The sequence below is a fragment of the Penaeus monodon genome, chromosome 38 (assembly GCF_015228065.2).
Source record: "Penaeus monodon isolate SGIC_2016 chromosome 38, NSTDA_Pmon_1, whole genome shotgun sequence".
In the NCBI taxonomy this organism is placed as follows: Eukaryota; Metazoa; Arthropoda; class Malacostraca; order Decapoda; family Penaeidae; genus Penaeus; species Penaeus monodon.
The window spans coordinates 7,988,060-7,995,559 of record NC_051423.1 but is presented as its reverse complement, the minus strand read 5'-3'; the positions used below and the strand labels follow the sequence as shown (position 1 = coordinate 7,995,559).

The following is a 7,500-nucleotide window of genomic DNA, read 5'->3' as shown; positions in this document are numbered from 1 at the left end:
GTGTGTGTGTGTGTGTATGTGTATGCGCGTGTGCATGTGAGTCCACGTGTGCGTGTTTGGGCTGCCATTTACCCCAGCACAGGTGTTTTGACGTTGTCTATAACACTTGCCACACCTGCCTGGGCCGCCTCCGCCACCACGAGAAGCTCCACGCCGCAGTGGATCTCGCTAAAGTTCGAGACGTGTTTTAAACTTGGTTTTCTTGGTTATTTCGGCCAGTAAGTAGGTGCCATGGGTGTCTTAGATCCTCGTGTGGCACATACTGTAAGCCCCTCTCTCTCTCTCTCTCTCTCTCTCTCTCTCTCTCTCTCTCTCTCTCTCTCTCTCTCTCTCTCTCTCTCTCTCTCTCTCTCTCTCTCTCTCTCTCTCTCTCTCTCTCTCTCTCTCTCTCTCTCTCTCTCTCTCTCTCTCTCTCTCTCTCTCTCTCACGTGGACCTAGTTTAACAAAAAAGGGGTGAGGTTTGGATAAGATAATGTAAGAAAGAAAGAAAGGAAGAAAGAATCGGAAGACGGCAGCGCGGTAACTGCTTGACGCGCATGACATTAATTCGAGAGAAATTGAGTCTGCGAAGCTTTGTTTTGCATTTTTCTTTGTGTGGTCAGCCCAGCGTCTTTCGCTTTCTCCTCTCTCTTTCTCTTTCTTTCTCCTCTCACTCCTTCTCTCTCTTTCTCCTCTCTCCTCTTCTCTTTATATCTGTCTATCTCTGTCTCCTCTCTCTCTCTTCTCTCTCTCTCTCTCCTTTCTCTCTCCTCTCTCCTCTCTCCTCTCATATATATATATATATATATATATATATATATATATATATATATATATATATATATATATATATATATATATATATATATATTTTATGTATATATTTCTTTGTTTCACACTTACCTACCTAATTATTTTACGAGATACACCATTTGTATTCCCGATATTACCAACTCGTTTTCTATCTCCAATCGGTTATTCTTATTCTTATTCCTCTTCCTATTCCCTTTTCTTCTTCTTCTCCTTCCCCTTCTCCATTTCCTTCCTCTGTGTGCGTGTTCGTGTGTGTGTGTGTGTGAGGAGAGGTAATAGGAGGAGGGGACGTACAAGCGGTGATCGATTTTTATACGAATTGGGAGGGGAAAAAGGCAGTGAAACGGGTTGTCTTTTATGACTGTTGGAGGTTTTTTTTATATATATCTATATAACTTTAAATATTATTGTTTCTCTTTATGGGGGGGGGAGGGTGTATTTAGAGTCCTTCATTCCTCTTTCTTTTCTTTTCCTTTTCTTCCGTTTCTTCTCTATTTACATCACTGTGATTTGTCGGCTATAGATCCTCTGTAACGTTGGTTATTTATGGCCGTGTGTCGTTTTATGTTCGATACCACATGCCTCGTCCGTAGCACATACACGCGCATAAAAAGGGGATTGTGTGTGTGTGTGTGTGTGTGTGTGTGTGTGTGTGTGTGTGTGTGTGTGTGTGTGTGTGTGTGTGTGTGTGTGTGTGTGTGTGTGTGTGTGTGGTGTGTGTGTGTGTGTGTGTGTGTGTGTGTGTGTGTGTGTGTGTGTGTGTGTCAGAGGGAGAGAGGGAGGGGGATGGGGCGAGAGGGAGAGAAGTAGGGGGATAGGGAGAGAGGAAGAGAAGGCGGGGGATAGGGAGAGAGGAAGAGAAGGAGGGAGAGAAGTAGGGGGATAGGGAGAGAGGAAGAGAAGGAGGGGATATGAAGAGAGGGAGAGAAGGAGGGTGATAGGGATAGAGAAAGAGAGAGGTTGAGGGAGAGAGAAAGAGAGAGACAGTGTGAGTGACAGAGTGCTGTGTGTGAAGAATGGTTCAGGTGTACCATATCCAAACAAATTGGGCCCTATGTATACAATCCACTCAGAAGTAACGATATATAAACAATTATCGTAAATAACGAAAGGGTTGCTGGGTAAATAATAGAAGAAAATATAGCACTGTATGGCCTCGATGTAACAATGACCTCCATGAGCCCCCCCCCCCCCCCTCAAGAAAAAAAAGTACTGAAGATGGATAATAACAGAATCATTCTTTCGTTACCCCCCCCCCCCCCCCCCGCCTAGCCTACACACATACACTCGATTTTTGAAGGCTAGATACACAGTTTAATTCTTTTCTTCTTTTTTCTTTTTTATTATTATTGTGGTTATTGTTAATGTTAGCCGTATTAATCATTGTTGTTGTTATTGTTTTTTACTGTTATTGTTACTTTTTTTTTACTGTTATTGTTAATTTTTTTTCATAATTACTAGTATCCTCTAGTACACTTACAAGTTTGTTTGTTTTTCTCGTTTCCGTTATAAAGCATATTTTCCCCCTTCCGTTTCCTTTCCAGCGTTATTCATTATTTATATCTGGGTACGGCCTCCGTTTTCTTCTTCTTCTTCTTCTTCTTCTTTTCCATTTTCTTCTTTGAGGTCTGTCTTCATTATCACAGTCGACATCGATTTCTAGTGCGTGGAAATTTGTCACACTTAATAGTAGTAGCAGTAGTAATAATATTAGCGGTAGTTATAGTAGTAGTTGATGCAGTAATTATAATACTATTAGGTTTATTTAATAGCTAGAAATAATAGCAGTAATTAAGATAATAGCGGTAGTAGTAATTATAGTAGTAACAGTAACAACAGTGATAGTAGCGGTAGTGATAGTGGCAGCGGTAGTAGTAACTATAGTAGTAACAGTAACAACAGTGATAGTAGCGGTAGTGGTAGTGGCATAGTTATGGAAAAGATAAAGGTTGTAAGGGAAATCGGAGAACCGAACCGGTTATAAACTTTGCCTATCGAAACCAAAGGCTTTTGAATTGACTGGAATTCATCGGTGCCTCAGCGCTTCGGAACAGCTGATTCGTCAGGATGAAGCACAAGGTGTAACAGCCACAATGCTGCCAGAGATTTGTCGTGCCGATAGAGTATAGAATGTGACCTATCCAACGGCGGGGGTTGACCTAAGTGTTCCAGGGTACGTGACACGTGGGCGAAATGGAAGTGAAAGAGAAAAGGTGAAAAGGAGAGAGAGGGAGAGAGAGAGAGAGGGGGTTAGAGAGAGAGAGAGAGAGAGAGAGAGAGAAAGAGAGAGAGAGAGAGAGAGGGGGAGAGAGAGAGAGAGAGAGAGAGAGAGAGGGTGGAGAGAGAGAGAGAGAGGGGGGGAGAGAGAGAGAGAGGGAGAGAGAGAGAGAGAGAGAGAGAGAGAGGGAGAGAGAGAGTGAGAGAGGGGAGAGAGGAGAGAGAGAGAGAGGGGGAGAGAGAGAGAGAGAGGGAGAGAGAGAGAGAGGAGAGAGAGGGGGGAGAGAGGGTGAGAGAGAGAGGGGGAGGGGGAGAGAGAGAGAGAGAGAGAGGAAAGAGAGAGAGAGAGAGGGAAGAGAGAGAGGGAAGAGAGAGAGAGAGAGAGAGGAGAGAGGAGAGGGAGAGATAGGGAGAGGGGGGTGAGGAGAGAGAGAGGAGAGAGGGGGGAGAGAGAGAGAGAGAGAGAGAGAGAGAGAGAGAGAGAGACCGTATTCAGAAGGAATCCAAAACACGAATCACGGATCGTTCCCACCCTTACTTTTTACGACTGCTCACGAACAAGGTCTATATAACATAGACCTTAATCACCACTAGCCTCACTACACAAGTCCCGCTGAGGTTATGTGTCAGAGAAAAGGGAACAACCACCATAGAACACGGTAGTTGCCATCATCGCATTTCCGGTCTGTTTTCCTAATGCTTGAGAGGCACTTCATCAATTAGGCTTGACCACTCCCTCTCTCTGTGAAATGGAGTAGGAGCTAGCGGTCGTCAGGGGTCGCTTATGAACGCTGTACAATGAGTGTCATGTGGAACTTATTATAGTATATGTTCTGTGATTAAGTAGATGGAAATGGAGGCATGAATGTCAGGGGAGATTGGGGCCTAGTGTATAAAAGATCAAACGGTAATGGGGATTATAGTAGTAACAGTAGCTGTAGGAGTAGCAGTAATAGTAGCCGTTTTAGTAGTAGAAGCGACAGTTGTAATAGCAGCAGGAATATCAGTATTAGTAGTGGTAGTAGCAGTCATACCAGTGGTAATGGTAGCAGTAGCGGTCGTAGATGCAGTTGAAGGATTAGTACTGGTACCAGCAGAAATAGTAGTATAGTAGTAGTAGTTGCCGAGTGGTGGTAGTAGAGTGGTAATGGTAAAAGTAGGCAGAAATATGGGGATAGTGGAAGGAAAGTAAAAGAAAAGAATTAGAGAAAGGGACATAGTAAAAATGAAAATAGAGACGGAAAGAGAGGGAGAGGGAGAGAGTGAAGAAAATGGAGAAACAAAACACGAGGAGAGAGAGAGAGTTCACGGACAGACAAACAGACAGACAGAGAAAGAGACAGAGATTGTGAGCGAGAGAGAAAGAAAGAGAGAAAGGATAAAAGAGAAAACACGAGAGACAGACAGACAGAAACACGTTCATGGGACCTCTGGGCCCATGAACATGTCAGAGGTCGTGCCTCTCCTTTGCAGTGGTGTTTGAGGGCGTGGGCTGCGAGGGAGGGTACGGGAGTGAGGGGAAAGGAAAGGTTATATGGAGGAGGGGGAGTTAAAGAGGGCTGTAGGGGAAGGGTGAGTGAAAGGGGGAGGCAGGGGAAGGGTGAGTGAAAGTAGGGGAGCTAGGGGGGGTGAAAGCGAGCGCTGAGGAAGGAGGAGTGGAAAAGGGACTTTTGGGGAAGGGATAGTGAGAGGGGGTATAGGGGAAGGGGGGGTGAAAGGGAGAGGGAGCTGGGGAAGGGAGAGTGAAAGGGAGTGCTGGGAAGAGGAGAGTAATAGAAAGGGTACAGGAAGAGGGGGTGTAAGGGAAGGGAGAGTGAAAGAGGGGGAATAGGGAGGGGGAATACTTGGAGTTAAAGAGGGAAGTGAAAGAAGGGGTGCGAGGGGAGGGGGGAGGGGTATTTATCGTCGCAAAGGGCTGGGGAGGAGAAGGAGAGGGAGAGAGTTGGGAATATAGCGTTAATCTTGCGTCTCACGATTATGTCATCGCTGCAGGATCTCCCTCGTGGGCGTGACGTTTAGGGCGGGCGGGCGGGCGGGCGGGCGGGTTAGCATGCGAGGTCGAAGTGAAGTGGTTTGACGCGCTCGGTTATTACGCTAAATGCTTTGATCCGCGACGACCAAGTGCCACTCGAGTTTCACGGCGCTGTCACTCGGCCCTTTCTTCGAGGCGGAGGGCGGGGGCGGGGGTAGGGGGATGGAGTCTGGTGTGTTTGGTTGTTATTGTTATTAGGAATATTGTAGTGGTGGTGGCGGTAATGATGGTGGTGTTGGTAGAAGTAGTGGTGGTAGTAATAGTGGTAGTAGCAGGAGTAGTGGTAGTAGTAGTAGTAGTAGTAGTAGTAGTACCAGAAGTAGTGGTAGCAGTAGCAGTAGTAGTGGCAGTAGTATAGTAGTAATAGTAGCAGTACTAGTGGCAGTAGTAGTGGTAGGTGGTATTGTTAGGTAACAGCAGAAGCAGGAGCTATAACAGTTGCAGTGGGGGTAGTAGCAGTTCTTTTGTAGTCGTAGTAGTAGCAGCTATTGTTAGTATGAATAGATGGTCACTATCTTCAATGTCGGTACTTTTAACCGGTTTCCGCTCTAACCTTTTTTTTCCGTCGGTGTTGCTGTGTCGTTTTTTCTTTTCTTTTTTCTTTTTTTTTGTTTTTATTTCTTACTTTCTTTCGTCTTCCTGCCCGTTTTCATCCGTTTTTCCTCCTTGTCATTTGTTTATGTCTTTGATGCATTTTTGTTTCTTATTTTGAGTATTTTTATCTTTGTTGTTCTTATTTTAATAACATTAGTATCGTTCTTGACATTGTGGTGTTGTTAATGATATTTTCGTTATATTATAATTTGTTTTGAAATTATATATAGAGATCATTTACGTTATCAGTTGTTATCAGTTCTTACGTTTTGCTTCTTCTTTTCCCTTAATTTATCAACATCGTGTATTTCCTTATACTTGATTTGGCTATTAAATTGAGACTTAATATTATAAGTGCGACGTTTTATGAATCGCTGTCCCACTTTCTGTCTTATCGAAGGGGACACTAACAGTCAGCTGACTTATTCGTTTTCCAGCTCTCTAGGCCTCCAGTTTTAAGAATTGACTGATTGATTGGCTGACTGGCTGGTAGTGACTGATTTACACTGACTGATTGCTTGGTTTTGATTGATTTGTTTATTGGTTGACTGGCACTGACTGAATGGTAGTGGTAGTGTGTGTTTGTTGTCCCATATCGGGAGTCAGGGAGACTGGACTGGCTAATATACTGTAATTGACTTACTGACTAGGTGGAACAGATTGACTGACTGACTAGGTGGAACAGATTGACTGACTGACTAGGTGGAACAGATTGACTGACTGACTAGGTGGAACAGATTGACTGACTGACTAGGTGGAACAGATTGACTGACTGACTAGGTGGAACAGATTGACTGACTGACTAGGTGGAACAGATTGACTGACTGACTGACTAGGTGGAACAGATTGACTGACTGACTAGGTGGAACAGATTGACTGACTGACTGACTAGGTGGAACAGATTGACTGACTGACTAGGTGGAACAGATTGACTGACTGACTGACTAGGTGGAACAGATTGACTGACTGACTAGGTGGAACAGATTGACTGACTGACTGACTAGGTGGAACAGATTGACTGACTGACTAGGTGGAACAGATTGACTGACTGACTAGGTGGAACAGATTGACTGACTGACTAGGTGGAACAGATTGACTGACTGACTGACTAGGTGGACCAGATTGACTGACTGACTGACTAGGTGGAACAGATTGACTGACTGACTAGGTGGAACAGATTGACTGACTGACTAGGTGGAACAGATTGACTGACTGACTAGGTGGAACAGATTGACTGACTGACTAGGTGGAACAGATTGACTGACTGACTAGGTGGAACAGATTGACTGACTGACTGACTAGGTGGAACAGATTGACTGACTGACTGACTAGGTGGAACAGATTGACTGACTGACTAGGTGGAACAGATTGACTGACTGACTGACTAGGTGGAACAGATTGACTGACTGGCTAGGTGGAACAGATTGACTGACTGACTAGGTGGAACAGATTGACTGACTAATTTATCGATACTGATTAAGAGAGAGAGACAGTGAGAAAACAAGATATATAGAAAAGAACAAACTGATGGGAAAGGATAGAGAGAGAGAGAGGGATGGAAAGAGAGTGAGAGACTTTTTTCTTTCTTTCTTTTCTTTTCTTTTCTTTTCTTTCTTTCTTTCTTTGAGATGTTTCTTGAGACAAAAGCTTACATCCTAATAAGTCCTTGCGTGGGCTCATATTCAAAACTTAGGTATATTAACAGATGAGAATATTTAGAATACTTAAAATGCAAAAATAAAAGTCAGTGGTTTACATATCGGTAGAGTGATATAACATATAACGATAAATTCCCACCCCCATCGTGAAAAATCCTCTCTGGGTTCACATAATCACATACAGCACATATTATACATATATGTGA

At 44.0% G+C, this 7,500-nt stretch overlaps 1 protein-coding gene across 4 annotated transcripts in view; it reads left to right on the top strand.

The window, feature by feature from the left end:
- The window catches only part of LOC119596543 (carbohydrate-responsive element-binding protein-like), a 114,952-nt gene that overhangs the window by 45,350 nt on the left and 62,102 nt on the right, over positions 1 to 7,500 (top strand). The window lies entirely within an intron of this gene.